This window comes from Ptiloglossa arizonensis, chromosome 7, assembly GCF_051014685.1.
Source record: "Ptiloglossa arizonensis isolate GNS036 chromosome 7, iyPtiAriz1_principal, whole genome shotgun sequence".
Classification (NCBI taxonomy): Eukaryota; Metazoa; Arthropoda; class Insecta; order Hymenoptera; family Colletidae; genus Ptiloglossa; species Ptiloglossa arizonensis.
The window spans coordinates 9,119,022-9,139,681 of NC_135054.1; the positions used below are offsets into that span (position 1 = coordinate 9,119,022).

General features: G+C 30.5%; 1 protein-coding gene across 8 annotated transcripts in view; it reads left to right on the forward strand.

Annotated features, from left to right (window-relative positions):
• The window catches only part of LOC143148848 (uncharacterized), a 94,765-nt gene that overhangs the window by 24,864 nt on the left and 49,241 nt on the right, over positions 1-20,660 (forward strand). The gene's annotated exons all lie outside the window — the stretch shown is intronic.

The following is a 20,660-nucleotide window of genomic DNA, read 5'->3' on the forward strand; positions in this document are numbered from 1 at the left end:
TGTGCAGTGCGTGATTTTTCTGTAGTACGTAAGTATTGTGTAATTCATGAAAATTAATTTTGCTTATATATTAGAGCGGTAGGTTTTCTTTGTGTCGTTTTACTTTTCACATAGAAATTATTGAAACAAGTGTTATGAGTTTTATTAAATTCGTTTAGAGTTCACTATTAGTTTCTAAAATGTGATCGATTGTAGATGTAAATCAGATTGTAATTGGCACATTTGTACTCGAACTTTATTTGTGAACGTGACGATGTAAATAGAGAACCAAACGTCGAAGCAATAGTCTTTGCGAACAGGATGTTTGAATTGATACATCAATGATGCGAAAGCCAACAATTTTCTGACTAAACTAACAATTAGTGATTTACTATACGAAGAAGAAGAAGTAAATAATATCGATTCGATTAACAATAAGGAATTATATTTCTTACAGCAAGAGCTAGAAAACTGAAACAATTTCATTTATCAAAAGGATGAAAAAGAATATCGAGAAATAAATAATACTTTTTTATAATCTACACGATAGACAATTTATTCTTTATGGACGACCGAAGGTGGATCACCAACAGTTTTTATTTTACATAATCGTGTTTGAAAAATAGCTATAAAAATTAAAAAGTATATCGTATATAAGTATATTTGTTGAGAATACCGATGATCGTTGCACGAAACGAATAAAATTAGGTAAATTTCTCGATAAGAAATTTCATCGCGTAAAAATAAACTTATCGAGTTTTCATTCACAAAAGTGGGCAGTAGTAGGTATCGTTGCATTTCATTTTGTTGCGTTTGGTTTCGTTCGAGTTCATCGTCACACGGTGAAGTTCTACACGCGTCTAACTTATCGATAGATATTTCTCATGGTATTTTTAATAAGAATAAGAGGAATATGACGCAATGTCCGTGAGATAGTGTGATTTCTTTCCTTCTGTTTCTACAGAGACAAAATCAGCTGATCTAGACACTGCCCCAATGACTCGGTTCCCACTTAATTCTTGCATGATCCCCTTCCGTTAATGAACAAACTGGTAAATTGGCGACAAACATTAACCGTTCCTCAGACCTGGAATCATTCTAACTCCATGTGAGGTTTCGATGTAAGATTATGGAGAATCGATGTATGTAAAACGGTGTTCTTATGGTACATTCTATTCTTAGAACAACCAACTCTTGCATACACTCCTTGGATCTGAATATCGTGCTCTGGCATTGTGATCTTACGGAACATTTTCTTTGTTTACTTGCACATCTGTCTCTTGTTCACTGAATTATGGAGCGCAGCCAGACTCTCACCGATATCCATCCTCTGTCTCTTATCTCTTGCAGAAAAGAGATTGGAACTTGCTTAAAGAAAGTATCAGCGGATGAATAGTTAAGGGTTAGCTGGGCATAGGACTCTAAAATGCGTAGAAAGTTTATCAGAGATGCTTTCCATAATCACTGAAGATCTTGGAGCAAGAAAAATTTCCGAAAGCTTGTCATTATGACTTTGATGAAATTTTTAACCCAGTACCATCATTTGGCTCTTAATTAGATATCAAGGTACCTCGAACAATCATCTTTCAAGAGAGAATGATAAAAAATGCTCATTTTTGGTAACACCTGGAACTGAAAAATTCATGCAAGATCTTGCAGAGTGTCTTCAAAAGAACAAAAGTGACTGTCATTGTCACTTCCCGAGAACGATGGGTGACAAAAATGAGTCCGCAGTGCTCTCTAGCTCCCTAGCTCCCAGAGACTACTTATACGGAACAAGAATGTCGATTTATAACGAGAGAATACTGTATAAAATGTCCATTCATTGTACTTACATGTAATATACACTCACGAGTGTTCTGAGGTAGCAGTTGATGTCGCCAAGCACGGTAAACATCAACATTGAAGCGAACGGATGAAATTCTTTGAGATACAAAGTCTCGAAAAAGTGTTATTCTCACCGTAAACTAAACATTAGGAAGATGCGATGCGAGACAAATTGAAGAGCAAGACCAAGGGAAAGATTTAGGAAATAATAGATTTATCAAAAATTGTAAGATGTAGAGTGTGGTTGGTTGCTCGAAGATGTTCGCAATAAAAGGGCATTGCTACACAGAAATTTACTCCTCTATTTTTAACACCGGTAAGAGGATTCAATACTTCACAACTACTGGGAATATCTTTTTGTTCTTGTGACTGAAGGCATCAGTTGCAATAGAAAAAAATTATTAAATCCTGTTGAATCCTTTAATGCATCAATCAAGTATTGTACACTTCTGGGTGTTAAAACATTGTTGACTATAGCGTCTGCTTTTGTCCAGCCATAGAACATTTCCTTAGCTAAATAAACATCACTATAAATATCCTGTGCCAACTTATTTGCACAATCCATACATCTGTAGCTGATACTATGTTTTAGAGTGTAGTAAGCTAATGTTAATTCTCCTGCAAGGTTTTCCAAAATTTTGCTGTTTTTGTTGTTGTACTGTTACCAGGAAAACAAATGTAAATCTGATCTTAACGCAGCTAGTTTAGAATTTCGATAACTTATTTATACAATCTTGTCTTACCAGCTTCTTATTTCCTACTAAGAACCGTATGTTTAAAGATACATCTCTTTCCTTTCGTTTGTGCCCTTCAACCACGAAAAGAAGGCACAGCGTGTTTACATCCCCACTTCTATCGTAGTTCATTGTCACTTCTGTGATCGCAAGCAAGAATCGCCATTGGTCGAAAACGTTGACGAAGATCAACGGCGATTCATGACGAGACCAAATGAGAGAGAACACTGCTGTATTGGCATAGTCCTTTAATCAAAATGCTATTAAGAAACAGAATGATTTCGTTTCTGTTTAAATATGATCACTGATTCGATAAGATTCTTGTAATGAAAAAGTGAATAAATACAATTTAATATGCGTAATAATCATGAATTATTTTCAAAAATTATTTATTACGAAAAGAACTAATTTATATTTATTAAAAAAATAAATATAATACTTTCGCTGTAAATAATTTGCAAAATATTAACGATTATTACGCAAATATTAAATTGTATTCATTTTTTCATTACGAGCAACTTATCGAATCAGTAAATTAAAAGTAAGCAAATTATTTTGTTTATGAATGCTTGACGCTTTTATTGGGAGCCTGCGCCAATGCACTTTATTTCCTAATTCATTCTCACTCTCAATAGCGATGGTGGGGATTCAACTGACTAGAACTAGAGTGGGGATGAAAACATGCTGTGCCTTCTTTTCATGGCCGAGTGGTACAAGACTGTTGTTTGCAATCGGAGTTATCCCCATACCGAACTCACGTTTACAAAGTGAGTATGCATTGAATTGGCATGGCTATTAATCATGAATATTGTTCTTCCCACTTTTTTAAATAAACACATGAGTATTTAGCTTTTTTCCTGTGGTTAGGCTTAGGTGAAATTGACACACTATTATTATTGCTATCACCATTTTGGTCACTGCTCATTGTACAAAATTCAAGTCTCCAAGCTTTTGATATCGATTATTTATGACAGTGTTGTTCCACAAGGGTCGAAATGTTGTTCCGAAGGGCCTGTGGGCAAAATCTTAGACGATTTCATAGGCAATTGGCATTTGTCATTATTGATCGCATTGTCGTCCCGAGAAATCTTTTTGTAAAATTACATCGATACATTATACTGTTGTCCGCGAAGGCGTGGCTTGCTGCTCGTTGATTTTGTTTATACTCGATAATTGTAAAATGCTACAGACAATTGCTGAACGGCACTGATTTATAGTATTGCTAAGATTGTACAGCTTTTAATGCGATATAGCGAATCTCTTACAAAAATGATAATGTACAGGTCTAAATTATCGATTTTAGTACCGATGTAAATAAAAACTTTTTAATATTAAAGAGAATTACGGGAAAAATCAGTCAGACTGCAACCGAGTGGAAAAAACTAACAGGTGTTTTTTTATAAGACTGTAAGAATACAGTCTTCAACTGTAAGAATACAGTTCTGTAAGTGACACCCGTTATATTTCCCCACTCCGACTCGTGTAGCACTCAGTGCAAGCGAATAGACAGAATGGGAGGAGTCTTGGCCGGTATAATGCGAGGAGAAGGGGTAGCGTAAAGACTTGAAACGAGTAGGAATTTTCTTTCCCGATGTCGATTTAGAATTTTTGAAAGCAATACCAATAAAAATTGAAAAGGCGGGGAAAAGTCCCCGATTTACCTCACACATGTTTCTCAGCTGTCCAAAAAGCCCAGGTTATGGTCACCGTTGACCGTAATGACTAATCTAGCAAATAAACAACTGGGGGTCGATCGGAGGCATTGTTCGGCGGTTCGGTACGCGAGCTAATCCTATCATAAACTGGCGGGTTTCAAGAACTCGCGCGGACCATATGCACGCTTCAACATTAATCTCCGTGTTCCATCATGGTAAAATTTATTCTTTTTTTATAATATTAGATACAAGTTAATTAACAAAAAAGTGTCTTTAGGTGTCCGCCTTCGATTGTTTTGGTTCTCAGGTATGCTATAGAGAACCAAAAAATAAGAGATACTTGTTTTTTTATATCGACTCGTTTTCATATTTAGGAGATAAAATTATCTGTCGTATTGTCAAAAAAAAAAATAATAATAATTGTACAATGTACTTGACGAGAACGCCAATAACAAGGAGAGAAATACATTTGAAGAAATCTGTACAGAAAATTTTGCTTAATAGCAATTTATATGTGTTACATTTGAATGTAATACATTTGAAGTTTCGGAAGGGTTTTCATTGAACTTTCTGAATTAATTTAAATAGCATAACATTTGAAATTTTGTTATTTCTTTCAATATTTTACTTTCGATTTACGTTTCAAACAATAATTTAATATAATGCTTTTTAAATAATATAATTTTTAATATTGCACTATTTATTTTTGAAAGTCAATTTTCAAAAAACAGTCTTTACTTGAATTTGATCAACCACTAATGTGACAAATGTAGTTTATCATTCAAGGGTGATTTATCCTCTAGGAAGGATGGAAGGATGTAGAACCGCTAATCGTTATATATAAGGTTTCTTTAAGATCTTATGAACCTTCTTGTAGGTTTCAAGTTTTTTAAATGTGGACTTAAACGATTGGGGATAGTTTAACCCCTGATAAGGGTACCTGACGACACGAGCAATCATTTATGCACCGAGATAAATTACAAATTAAATTTATATCAAGTTACATAACGATTTTTGAACGAACTATAAGCTAGTTTTCGCTTTTCATGTTATTAACTTTGAGGGCTAATATAAAAAAACACGTATCTGTTATTTTTTGATTCTCTATAACATACCCGAAAACCAAAGCAATCAGAGACTGACACTTAAAAATTCTTCCTTATAAGTAATGTTTCACTGCAAATGGAATGTCTATTAGTTATTTCTTGAGATAATGCCATAAATAAAAAATTTAAGTTTCACAAAGGACATCCTAAAAATGCAACGAATAATAAACCTTAAGTCTTAATTTGTAATTACGGATGACATTATCACAAGAAAGAGAAAAGACAATAACAGTTTATCTTGATGTCAATAATTTACTATAATACAATTATATCATACAGTATACACTACTGGAAAAAATGATTGCATCGCTTGAATACTAGAGAGACCTTGTCAAATTTTAAAGTTCCATAACTTTGTTAACATCTAACCAAATTTGGTTTAGGGAAAAACAAATAAAGACTTCAAGCTCATACTTTTTGATATTTTCAGTTGAGTTAAAATCAACATGCAGGGGGTAAAAGATTTTTAAAAACTTCTTCATGTTTGAAAAGTAATGTGACGTATAGTTAACAGTGTTTAAAATTGTTAAATATAATATTAGAAAGTGTGAAGATTCTTCATTAAAACTAACGAAATTGCATTACAAATGAATACTTTTGTTCAAGACGATTCAGCACCTTGTCACAGAACAAAGGAAATGGATCTTTAGATTATTTTTTTGTTGTTTATCATACTCCTTTATGGATATTTCGAATTTACACAAGTTAAGTCGTTTATAACATATGAAAAAATGTCCATTTTATCATGGCCGAGCAACAGCCCATATTTAAATTCGATAAAAAATTATTGGAAAGTAATGCAATAACGAGGAAGAAGCCAAAGAACAAAACTGAAAAATGTACAGATTACAAATCACAAATGTTCCTTGTAAAAATGGTTTTAAAAGTGTAAACTCTTTCTTAAAAAGTATCTTTGTGCAATACAATTTCACTTTTTTTTAAAAGAAATTTTCACAGTTCTTGGTGTTATATTTAAACATTTTGAACACTGTTATTTACAAACCACATCGGTTTTCAAACATGTAGAAGTTTTTAAAAATCGTCGAAAGGATTTTAGCCCTTCGGGACCAATCTCTGTAAAATCAATTGAAAATATGAAAAAGTAGAAGTTTCAACCCTTCATTTGTTTCCTCTTGCATTACATTCGACTGGATGTTAACAATGTCATGAAACTTTAAAATGTGATAAATTTTCTCCAATATTCAAGTGATGCAATAATTTTGTCCATTGATGTATTTTATCTTCTGTTACAAGTTTTTCTTCGTACACAGTAAATGAAATTGAATTTTAATAAGCATTATGTTTTCAATACAATAAAATTGAATTATTGGTAAGAAATACAGAAATGTACTGTGATCATGGCATTTTTCAAATCTGGCAAACTACGAACCTTTTTCGTAGGATGTTCAGAAATCAATATTTCTAAATACTCAAAGAATATATTTTAAAATAAATAGAGGTTTTTAATTGAAAAATATTCTGTGAATGGAACAAAATAATAAATTAACAATGTCTTCATCCCCTCCATTTTGTTCTGCACCCTTCTGAGTTGCCAGCTTGCATTTTTTTCTTAACACGACTGTGTCAATAAAGTTTGCTTTCTTTCAATGCTTTATACCATCTAAGACGTAGTTCTAATATTATTTTCAAAAACATATTATTCTTTCTTACCAATTTCTTTACACTGTTCTATATCATGAAATTACAGTTGTTACTAGAACTATTAATAGTACACATACAAGAAGTTTAACTATAGTTGGTTACCCTTTTAGGGGATAATTTTATATACTAAAATAAGTTGAAAATCAAGAGTGACAAAACCATGGTAGAAGCTTTGTTTTAAACTTATAAACAATTATAAATTCGGGTCAGATATACTCGATGTCCAGCAATCTGTGAACCATCGACACGCATAAAGCACATAAATGAAAACGTGCCCAGGAATAGTGGATGCACAAAAATTTACTATATAGAATGCACTTACCCACGTAACTAACAATGAGAGCAGTACATTCTTGCCACAATATATAGAAAAGCCACATATCACATTATTCGACACTAAACTTGTTAACTTATAAAAGTCCAAAATACGGCATATCAAAATCCATCCGACAATATTTTCAACTAGAGAGAATGAATGCTATTTCCATTACATAATATTATTCTCAACAATTACCTATACACGTACCGTAGTCACTATCTAGTGTCTGTGTCTACACTAACGTGCTTCTTATTTTTCAACTTTCGATTTTTTTCTACTACTCTTTCATATTATGACACTATGTGAAGAAATGATATATAAACAATTTTAAAGTGATTAGGTAACGGGATTAAAATTACTGCTATTGTAAAAATATGCATGAGTAGTATTTTAAATAAAAGGGCCGATAAGAAATAGATGCTGTCAGTATTTAAATTATTAGGAAATTGGAAATTAATCTATAAAATTCAAGCCATTTGCTATGACACAAATACGAGACAATTGCAAGGTGCCTGTATTATTTTAGAACACATACAGTACCGGTCAAAAATTTGGGTACACCAACTGTATTTGTATTCTGCACTTATATTAAACATATATATAATACGTATACTAAACAAATATATAATATTTTAACTTATAATTAGTATCTTTTTCGTTAATTTTGTATTGTATACACCGGATCGTTCAGTTTTAATAATATTTATAATTATAATTTCATTTAATAGTTACTTATATTATTAAAGAACTTTAGAAAATAATATAAGTGCCAATGCAAGTATCACTCTATTATTATTGTTTCTTGAAATTTTGAACATATTATTTACTATCCTAGTGTAATAATTTAGCATTGCACAAACAAAATTTTGACCTGTATAGTTAAAGAGCATCCTAGTGTACACTCTCTGAAAATGTTTATTCAATCACGATTATTATCTAATTTAGAAAAAGCAAACTGTTTATAAAACTTGTTGCATTTCACGCTGATTGCAGTTCATTTTCCCGCTCAATCGATGAAATGGCAACAATCGTTTTATGCAAAGATGCTTAGCTAAAATATTGCCACTATCCGAGTAAACTGCAATCGTATTTGAGCAGTTATTTTTGAAATTTCAAACTTGCATTCCTTCGAAGATAATTAATTTAATCAAATTTTATTTTATCAATCGATACATTTATACATTGTTTAAAAATATAATATTTCTGTCAAGAATGCACAATCTGCCGCTTGTCTTCTATCGCTGTTCAACAACAACAATCTCAACATAAATTTCATTCATCCGCAGACTCTAGTTTACACTTTTTAATTTAGGTGTACTTAAAAATTTAATAATAGATACGTTCGTATTTAACTCGTACAATAATATGGGATTAATACTCACGGATGAGACTATCGCGGTGCATTAACACATGGACGTGTTCTTTACTACTTCTTGTTAGTAACATAATCGCGGTGCGTGTATGATCTATTTGAAAATCACGTTGCTCGGGATATAAAATGGCCCTTTTTTATTTCCATCAGTAAACAAGCGTAATGTTGAACAACGTGGTGTGTGTGTGTGTGCTTTTTCATATATTGTACCAAGAACGTATCGCTTTCAGCTACGTGACTAAGTGCAACTGCCGCCACTGGATGCACTCTGATCGATCATCTGCCTCATGGGTGCCTCATTCTCGATTTTCCACATACTTTGTCCTATAAAATAACGTCCCAAAGCGATGCCCATCTCTGAGTGAACACTATATTATAGCCTATAATGTATACCTGAACATATCTATGTAAATTGATATACATGTGAAATATTTATTTTTATATCTTAGGGTACGTCTACACTTGAGCCGAACGCCAAAACGAGCCACCTACTGCCCCGCTTCTGCTTTTGAACACGCACATTTGAAGCGTAGATCTTCATGATTAAAGACAGGTTTTCAATTACCTTATGCCTGATAATCGTTTGCGACCGTTTGGAACTGATCGAGCCGAGATTTTAAGCTGTATTATGGCAGTGTTAATATGGACTCACGGCAGTTAAACTATCAAAGAAATGATGGTTTGTCAAGTCGCTGAAACTGGATCGAGTTTACGTCGATTTTGTCCATCGCATTAAAAAAAAAAAAATGGCACGCACACCTATATAACGTGAGGAAGTGTAAGGGTGCACATTTGTCTGTCGCTTATACCACCATCCGTCCCTAATTCCTCTTGTCATTCTAATTAGAAACTGTTAACGCAAGCAAGAGAAGTTTAGTGCCTCTACAGAGAATTGAGTACTGTACGCATAAAATTATAATGCAGAAGCGATTTAAATTAAGTATAATTAAAAGTAGTCCGAGTAAGGTAAACATTGGACATATTATCGACATAAAAACTTCAAAATCCATTAGTAATATTTCACGTTAACCCATTTTAATCGAGAAACGCAACTCTATTACGTGCGCGATCTTTTGACCGATATTACCGGAAGTGGAGTAACCCATAAGGGTTAATTTACCTAAGTCACTAAGCAAATGCACAGCAATTCGCAAGTATCGTAACACGCTAGAGAAAGTAAAATTGTCGGTGACACAAACCGCTTATACATTGGATACTTGATACCGTAAGAGATTCTTACGCATTTCTAATTAATTATTGCTTCGCAACAGTTGATTAAATATGCGACAAACTGTCCTACGATATCAAATAGAAGTCGTCGCTTATGGATTATTTCACACTCGGTGGTATTTATTATTATGATATATTTTTTCTATTTAAATTAAAAACAATATTCTTGGTCTGTTTATCGACCGCAATGTTTTTTAAATGTTTCCACAGAAATTGACATTTTTTTCCTATTTAATAGTTAATTGTGTCACCGTAGCGAATTTTAATAAATTATTTTGCAATGTAATGAACTTATAATATAAATGTAACGACTTCAAAAATGTATACTTGTTAGCATACCTTAATAAAAATCTATCTTTTTTGATAATAAATCAAATAACAAATATATTAGTAGGTGAAATATTTCTAAATATTATAGATTAAATATTTTCAAGTTTCATTTTTAATTGTTTTACTCAATACATTTCTTACTTATTTTAGGTTTTTAATACAAATTTATTACCTTTAGCGATAAATTAAATTTTAAAGTTTAATCGCTTTTGTAAAAAATATATATATATATATATATATATATATAAACACTGATTAAAGAAACAGATAGATCACTGATAGGATTATTTTAATTTCTTCGAAGCAGATTTTATAGAAACAGAGATTAAGTTTTTCTTTTGAAAATGTTAATATGTGGCCATATCGATAAGTGAGTTATCCAAGGCTACAAGGAATATCACGCCTGATAAAAATGGTGGAGCATAATGGAACGTATCCATTCAGTCTAGTAAATATCGAATAGCAACTTAGGAAGTGTGATAATCACAGTCTGGGTTTACAGCCACTGCCTACATATAAAACAACTGGAGGTAGTATGGGCATAGTTAAGTTTATTCTACAAGATAAGAAAAAGGGATAGAAATACAACATTTTTATTTACGCATTATAAACAATTATCATGCACATTAAAACTTTATATACCTTCTCATACCGTTTTATCTGCATTCACATTTACAGAAAGAAGAAATATGATAGTATGTAAGATAGCTCATAATATGTTTTCATAGTAGGATAATATGGGTACCTACATGTATGTAAAAAAATATAGGCAGCATAATTCTATTTCATTGAAACTTTAATGTAAAATAAACTTTGCTATCATTATTTACTTACTATTTATCTATATTGAACTGTTTATATATTCACTCATATATCACATTTTATTATAATATTTGAAACAGATAAAGAAAGGATCATCATATTTATGTTCGGTAGTCTCTACTGAACACTGCTTCTCCTGTATAAACCTTACTTATCGAATATACTAAAGAAAGTACTATGTGCTACATATACTGTACATCACAAAGTAATCACGTTCGTGACACAAAAATTACATATACCCCAAAAATATGACATATACCGTGCACGTCACAAAGATCCCAAATACTCTAAGCATACCACAAAAATAGTAGACAACTATTCAATTCGCAATTCATCCACCACGCATTATATAGAATAAAGTACGCAGAACACATATCACGTACACATCGCACAAATGTTATATATATCACATACATATACTACACATACGTACATACCAAAAGTATAGTTCTATCATTTACATAACAATAATCTTATGATGATAGAAAGTAGAAATACAATATTTGATCATATATCACCGATATAAAATATTAATGCACACATTACTCTCCATTCCCTTATTGTTAACCTTTGTACATTGATAGAATAAAGATAGCAAACTCGTAAAAAATTGCGGAGTGCCGAGATGGTACTCTTGATTGTATGATCGGTCTGAAGAAATTCTTCTCGAGCACGAGATCTTTAAAGGCTTGTGTGATCCAAGACGACAGGCGTTATAGATATTAAGTAGGTCACTACATTTGTTGTACCAACTATGTAGAACTACGTACACATTTTATTATGAAGTGTACTATGTAGTAAGCGTTGTCACGTTTTGTATTTAAGGAAAGACTCTCGCAGAGTGGCACATAAATACCGAAATATCGGTTCCGGGCAGAAAAATATCGTCGCTAAGAGATAACTCTATTGATTAGATAAAGGACCTAACGTTACATTCATTGAGTGTATATATCCTGTATGTGATTTGTTTACTCGTCTCCCTGCACTCTTTGTTTTCTTAACAGAATTACACGAATAAGTCGGATAATAATTTCAGTACTTTGGCACAATGGCTTTAGATGATTATCTCTATGTTCACAGAGAATGGTTAAACAGTCTGTTAGATAATAGAGGTTTTACTGAATACCGATTGTGTAAAAATAGTTATTCTTTTTTTTTATATTTTTACCCTCGCTACAGAAAATATTTGTATTGTTTATTTTTGCAATATGTAGCGTTCTTCTAATTGCCTTTCTTTTTCTTAACGCGGTAGAAAAATATAATTATTAATAATTTTTAACAATATAAGCTGCCATTTTGTTGTTTGTTATTACTTGTACTATATGATAAACAAAGTGTCGCCCTTAGAAGTAAATAATCGACAGCAATACTTAATAATTACTATAATAATAATAATAATAATACAAGAATTGTTTTTTAAATAAACAAAAATTGCAAACGTAAGAAGTTGATGCGCTCAACTCAGAATATGGTTGCATGTATGCCATATTGTGTGTTTTATACGGTCTCTCCTACCTCAATTAAGACCCGCTTTCTCTTTTATTAAATTTTAAATATAATATCTCGGTAAATAATATTGTACATTGGCTTACATTCATAAATAAGTGGTTTGTTTATTTTCGTCCTAGATTTACCAAGGAAATAATGGTTAAAACCAGCGATTACACTGCTGTAATTATTTTTTATTACAAATGTATTTAATTTTATATCGTTATTATAAAAAAAAACAAATGTGTTTAAAACATACATATATTACCATAATGAATTTCTCATTCGATAAATTACTCTTTCATTACATTAAAATTTACGAGCCATCTATTAATGATATTTTTATCCGTAAAAGTAATTGAAAAATAAATAAAATGAATAACTATTCCAAAAAAGTCAGAAATTAAGGACAATAGTTATGAAATTTTACGATTATTTAGTAAATATTCAAGTATCTTTTTTCTTGATAATAAACAATACACATTGTAAAAATTGCAACAGTTGTAGTCTCATTATATAGTTTTGCATCTAGTATAATTTTTACTAAGAGATGGTACACGTTATCTGTTTTTTTGTTTGTTTAGGAATAATGTAACCGTTTGTTCACCTGAATGCGTATTTATATGAAGAGTGCGTGGCTGTTCACCTTACCTTCTATTTTATTATCATCATAAGAAGACATAATCGACCGAAAGTTGCATTATTAAAAATTTGACTGATGTGGAAGAAATATATGTTTTTATTTGGACTGTGACTTAGCATAAAGCGGAAAAATAACATTCTAGAAAGCAGTAACGAAATTTCAAACTACTTTAAGTATGATTATAATTAATTCTGTATTATTAAGCGTTATTATAGGTAGTTTATTACATGTGATTGTATTAACTCATTTGTTGTGTTGTAGTATTTGTAATAATTTACGACAGTCACTCATTTAATAAATAAGAATCATTGATAATCCCAAAGTCATCTTCTGTAAACCTAAGCATATTTATTATTCTATAAAAATCTGTATAAATGAATCAATCGATTGTAAATAATAATATTGTTAATATGCGTGTGTAAAGTGGTACATCTATTGTATATCGTGTAAATTGAGTTAAAACTATTAAGACACGAAGTATACTATATAAAATGACCTATAATAACAAAAGAGTAATTTTATTAAAATATATTTTTTATACTGTAAACTTGAAAAATAAACACAAATTATTACGGTAGTTGAGAAATTCAGTGTGCTTTAAAATTATTAGTTTCTAACTGTTACTTAACACTTAAATTCAAAACGTACAGTGTAAATATTACTATGTTTTAACATAAAGTATATCTGTGCACATATTTAAATAGTATCTGTACAATTATAATAGTATTATTGTTAAGAATTCAGTTATTAGAGTTGTATACATAATTAGTTATAGTAAATTGTGATAACATTTCATTTTTCTCTATAGGATTTTTTATTATATAGTTAAAGAAAAAATTTTTCGGAATTTTCTGCTTGTATTTTTCATGATATTTACTTCATGTTTTATCAAGCGACTAGTTGTTACATTTATTATACCTACGTCTACTTTATTTTCTAATAAATAGCAAATAAAGTACATATTAAAAATAGATTATCATTATATGTTACCAACATACTGATCTATTGGTCACTATACTGATTAGCATAAATTTAAATTATTTTATATATTATATTTGATAGATAAAGTGGCATGCTTCATAGTATTTATGAAGATGTAAGTGTTACTTTTAGCTCAATAAAAATGCAATACATTTATATAAACTTCTTTAACCGAAATTTTTTATATCAAAGGTACCGTAAGATCTCCAACAAAATTTTGATAAATATAGAAGAAACAATATTTTAAATCATAACATGCGTGTTATGATTTATGTTTAGTTTTCATATCATAATAATAATATAATGTGATACATCCTTAAGTGTATGTTAAAAAAATAGTATAATAGTTCGTATTAATGAAATTATATTTGCTGTATTTTTTCAATTATATGCCTTGGTGCATATGTTGCAAATATAAGCTCCAAGAGTTCAACAATAGATATATTATTGTTAAATAGACACACTATTATTAAATAGATGCAATATTGTTAAATATTCCAGAAGGCTTGAAACTGTTGACTTTATTTATTATTAAAATTGTGATACACAGAAAGACATTCACTGCCTTATTAATAATAAATGAATCATTTATTGTAGAATAACACAAACAATTATTTATTTTTGTAAATGATACACATTTTTGTATTTTCTAATGATGAATTGAATAAAGTGTAACTCTTTCTAATAATCGAAAAATTTTTTAAATTTTGTCCTGCTCAGATTTTCACATTCACTCTTTTCAATTTAAGTACATATTTTGTCTACTTTTAATGTAAAACCAAAGACTGTTGTAATATAAACGACATTTCTTTTTGAACTGCTTAATAATTATTTTACAAAATTCACATACTCGTGTTATTCTATAATAAAGCTAGTTAACTCGTAATTTTAATTCACTGATACTATTATAGTATATGATTTATTTGACTAATTTTGTATTCTCAGTAATTACAGATGGATGTTTGTAACTTTATGTGCACATTTTCTCTGAGTAGATGACAAATTTGTTAAAACAATAAAAATTATGTTTTTATATTTTTACTTTACTATCACATATTTCGTTTTGTTTATATACAATATTATTTCGAACCCAATTTTTGTTCAGTATAATGCTAACACTATCAGCCATCTGCAATTTACTGTGTATATATAATAATAATAATTATAATTATATTATTAATATATTATTAGTACATTATTAATATAATAATTAATTATATCATTAATATATTATTAATACATTATTAATATAATAATTAATTATATTATTATGAACATCGTGATCATCATCATCATCATTATCATTATCATCACCATTATTATTATTATTATTATTATTATTGTATAGACTGTACTAGTTACATAATTGTGTATTTGTACTTAAATTTTTTTAAATAAAATAATATAAGTAGGCTTCAAACTGTTTAGACACAACATAACGAAGGCGCCAAGTATTAGTACGATACATGTTCAGTGATACTTAATTCACATATTATTTGGATTATATCAATTAAATAAACCTCTTATTTCGAAAATATAAAGAACATAATATTTTTGTCTTAATTATCTGAACTTTCTTTGCATTTCCCTATCCTTGTAAAGTACTTTTAAGACATGCATGACACTTCAAATTGAAGATATTTGAAGATACCCATATTCTTCAAATTAAAATGGTTTGTTGTTATGTTCCGGTAACTTCGATAACCTACAAATAAAATTATTCCATTAACAAATAAACGAGAATTGAATACGGATAATTGATTGACTTTGGGCTGTTCAAAAACAAATTAAGTCAATTTCACATTCAAACAATACTAGAACACCTCGCTTAAAGTAACGTGCAACGTGGAATCAAGTCATGAAACCATAGTAACCTTTCTTAACATATTACACTTGCCCTATTACAATCTATTGTTGTTCTTACAACAATAAGAGTGTAAAAATGAAAGAATGAAATTAATGACTCCCCAGGTGGTGAGTGTTATCAGCAACAGCTCATCCCCTGGTAGATAGATGTACGACAAGTCGAAAATGATGCCTCGTGCATCCTCAAAAGGATTGGAGGATCTGTTTAGAGATGATACACCTCGACAGGAGTTGCTCTCTCCTTCCCTTATCCAGGTAGGTGACGTCAGTGTCGAGATGAAGTCTGGGATGAAATATATGGGACTGTTTCTCGACAGCCACTGACGTTTTGAGTGGAATTTCAGCTACCTGGGACCACGGTTGAAGAAGATAGCCTTTGGTTGGCTCCTCCCCAAACTATTGGGTCCAAGTGGCTAGGTTTGTCGCTTCTACACAGGCATAGTGCTTTCAGTGATCCACACGACACTACTACAGTGGATCCATATGTGGCTAGCCTTAAGAGTCACTCGCAGTTATGGAATCGTGTCCTATGAGACGATTTTTTGTTTGTTTTAAATAGTGGTTACAAGTCTTAGAAATAAAATACAAAAGGTCTCGACCTTTGAAACAACTTATTTATGAGTATAAATCGGCAAAATTGTGATCACCAATTAGCATTGTACGCCGATGTACTAAAGACTGTTACGCCTATTCACGGGATGTGCCATACGGTGTTTAGCTCCTAAAAATTTATTTAGCGACATTACAATTGTCAAGAACGCTGCTAATATTACCGCTGGTACTTTCAACAGAGATTTTTTTAGTGTCCTACTAGTTGTGCATAGCACAGACAGAAAAATAGGAGTTTCTGCATCATGCGAAACGCTTGATGAAAAGAAATTGGAGCAGCCAATAGACGATCGTTTGAAAGCACAAAAGAAGATCGAATAGTCTGTAGATCCAGTCAATCCATTTTGGAAGAAGCTGAAGTTGAAACAGAGGATTACTTGTACGAGGCAGAAATGACCGATTAACGATAAGTGAAGGATACATACGAAAAATGACGTTTCGAAACTTTAAACTCTCTTCGTTCGGTTATTTTTGCGACAAATCGTGTATTGTAACAAGTCGTACACAAATAAAGGAAATTATTCAAATTCGCGAAAGCGTTTATTTTCAAGGAACAAAAATGACCTGATTTTTATTAATAAAAGTAAATACAAGATTTGATTAAAGAGAAATTAATAAAAAATGTAACACTTACATAAACTACCGTGCAGATAGTACTATTGTGTGGGTTGTACATTTTCATTATTAGAATCCGATAACTATTAGTTTTTATTCGAGATATCATGGATAAAAATAAATATATGTATAAAAATTCGAACGAAGTAAAACGAGGATTCTATTGCTTTTAAATATTTAATAAAAATTATTTTTATTATGTCTCGTTGTTTAAAAGATGTTACCATTTAGAAAAGTTATCCAACAGAATATTAAAAATGTTTGTTTATTTCAGTGTAGTTAAAAAAATATATGTAAAAGTTAAATTAGTATTAAGTTAGGTCCGAGTATCGAGGCGAAAAAAAAAACACTGATGAGACAAATGAACGCAATGATGAAACTTTTTTATTTTTAGTTCTTTTTTAATGAAACTTCTACCATTATATTTATGACGGTTTTCTGATTGAAATGAAACCAAACATATTGTATTGAATTATATTTACGTATTTAATAAATAAGAATAAGTTTCTTGTATCACGTATTAAATAAATAAATATTAGTCAAATTTTATCGCGTTTGATTTTATTTTAACCAAATAAACCTCGCAAGTTCGTTGGTAAAAGTTTCGTTTAGAAAAAAAAAATAAAAATAAAAAAGTACCAGCATTGCATTAGTATTGTTTCGGTAATATTTAAGTTTGGATAAAAGTGGTAATTATTTAGAAAAGGGGCAGAGGGTTCTTACCGATTTCGATGATTTTTAAACACGTAGAAATAAACATTTTGAACAACTTTGTTCTATACAAATAACCGCCACACAGCTTTAGTTTTCGAGATTTTTGCAAAAAACTATTTTCACTACTGCAATGGAAGTTGCATATACGTAAATATGTAGCTACACGTCCATGATAGCGCTGTGTAAACGTTGAATCGCCGATTGTCTATAATTTCCTTAAACAGCCGAAAATGAACGCGTATAACGGAAATATTTAAAAACTTGATTTTGGAAAAAAAAAATAAGCTAACTCAAACTTTACTGAAACCTATCTATTCTACCTAGTAGCTAATTTAATGAATTAGATTCGAATTAAGTCTGCTAATCGGTTTATCTAATTCTATCACCTGAACAATTTTGTAAAAGACGAAACATTTTCAAATTAACATGCAATACAGCATGCACTTTCTTCGTTTATCGAATAAATGGCATTAGAAATATTAAATTGCGATAGCAGAAATGTATCGATCGAAACGGGACATTTTATATATTACAATTTAATAAAAAGTAAGAAATGGAATTTTTTATATATATGTATTATAACTGAGTATGGTATTGTCTCGTTATAGATTGTCATTCGCGTTTCGTTGTAAGTAGTCTTTCTACCCCCTACATTGCTTTTGTAGTTACCGCGACGAGTATAACAAATTGCAAGTAAGCGAGAGGGCATACAATGGCGGCAAACTATAAAGTTCGATCGAGTCTTTGGCGGCTTTAATAACTAATCTTATACTATGACGATCTTTAAATTTCATTATTTAGCCCCTACTAGCATTGAACAAAGACAATAAAAATTATTCAATTTCCCAATTTTATTTTCTATTTCCAATACTTTTTCTCGTAATAATAAGTACACGAGTGGATTTCTCATTGTCCGCTGTTCCAAAAACCACGTCTGTAAACGGTTTTCCAAATCTTCAAAACTGCACGTTCTTGTTTTTAATATTAATTCATGGATTCCTTTAGCTGTATCGTTTCTTAATTCACTTTCTTCACGGTGAATGTATCGAACTGTGTCTCTACAGATTTGATAAATTGCTCGGCTAAATTGGGGGTAGTTCCTCCCGCCAAATTCAACTTGTTAAGAATATTAATCTCCTTTCTATCGTTAATGAAATTCTTTTTTGGCCTATGATAATTTAACAATAATTTAATTATAATAATACACATAACTGTAATAATAATTGTACCGGTGGAATTTATTAAAATTTCTTTAAATTTAAATAATCTTTCCTTTAGAAAAACCATATTTATTTCCCTCTATCCATATACAATCGAAGCTATTGAAACTCGAATGACTCTTTATGGTTTATCGCCGTAATGTGCCACGTTGTTTTATGCAAAATTAAACACATTTGTATTAACAATTTTTCTGTTATGTTGCTAGTAATATTATTCCATTCGATTAGTAACTTTTCTTTAAGCTGGTTTACATTTTTTATGTCATATTTTCGCACCCTGGCTTTGGATTCTGTCCACAAATTCTCAATCGGATTTATACATATATATAATATATAATTTGTATACAATTATATAAAAGCCATTGTTAAGTTGCACATGCCTCGTGCTTCGAGTCATTGTCTTGATAAAAATTAAAATCATTACGAATACATAAACGATCCCCAGAATCACGTAAGTTTTCTTTCAATATATTTATATATTTATACGTATGCATAACTCCATTGATAAATACAAGATTACCCATTTTAGCGGCAAAGGAACACCCCGTAACGTAACTACCCCCATATTTTGCCGTGGACTAAAGGTTTCATCTTTCAAAACTTCTATTTGACTTATGCCACACAATTTGCCTACTATCTGACCGAAAGACGTTAAATTTACCCTCATCGATAACAATTGTCTTTCTCCAATCTTTACACGTTCATTTTGCGTGCTTTTTTGCAAATTTTATATGCTACTTTCGATTGGCTTCACTAACGTAAAGTTTCTTTTAGCTACACTTCCATTGTATTCATATTTTCTTATAACACGTCTAAATGTTTTATTACTAACTTTCTTTCCTGTTTCATTTAAAAGTTTGAATACAATTTTCGGTACGCTAATTTTAAAGTTTCTCTTTACTTCTCTTAAAACTCTTCGTTCATTACGATCACTTAACATTTTGTTAAGGTTTCAAACCTTGTTTTCTATTCTATTTTCCGTCTTATAACGTTTTATTATATACTGAACCGTAGATCGGATTTTATTAACAATATTATTAATTTCTAGTAAACTTTTTAAATTTTGATAATGACTGATAATTACTTTTCACAGTTCCACCGAGATTTCTGTTCCTTTTCGAACCATTTTACTTAACAACGTGACAAACTATTTACTTTTAAATAGAAAAAAAATAATCTACTGTTCTTTATTTTATGTACAATGTACGGATAATCTCGATATAGCAAAAAAAAATTCCTAGAATATATATTATACTTGCCGTCTACTTATTGAATACGAATACGAATCTACTTGTGAGAGACAGCCTTTATGACTAGTTACATTGTTTCTGTTTTTTTAATGTTTTTTATAAAAGAAAAATAAAACTGTTTTATAGGTAGAAGTAGTGTATTGTAATATTGAATATTTAATAGAAATAAGTAAAAATAATTAATAAGAAATACGATTTTTTTTCATTTCTATTGTATGCCGAAGTACGAGTGGTAGTA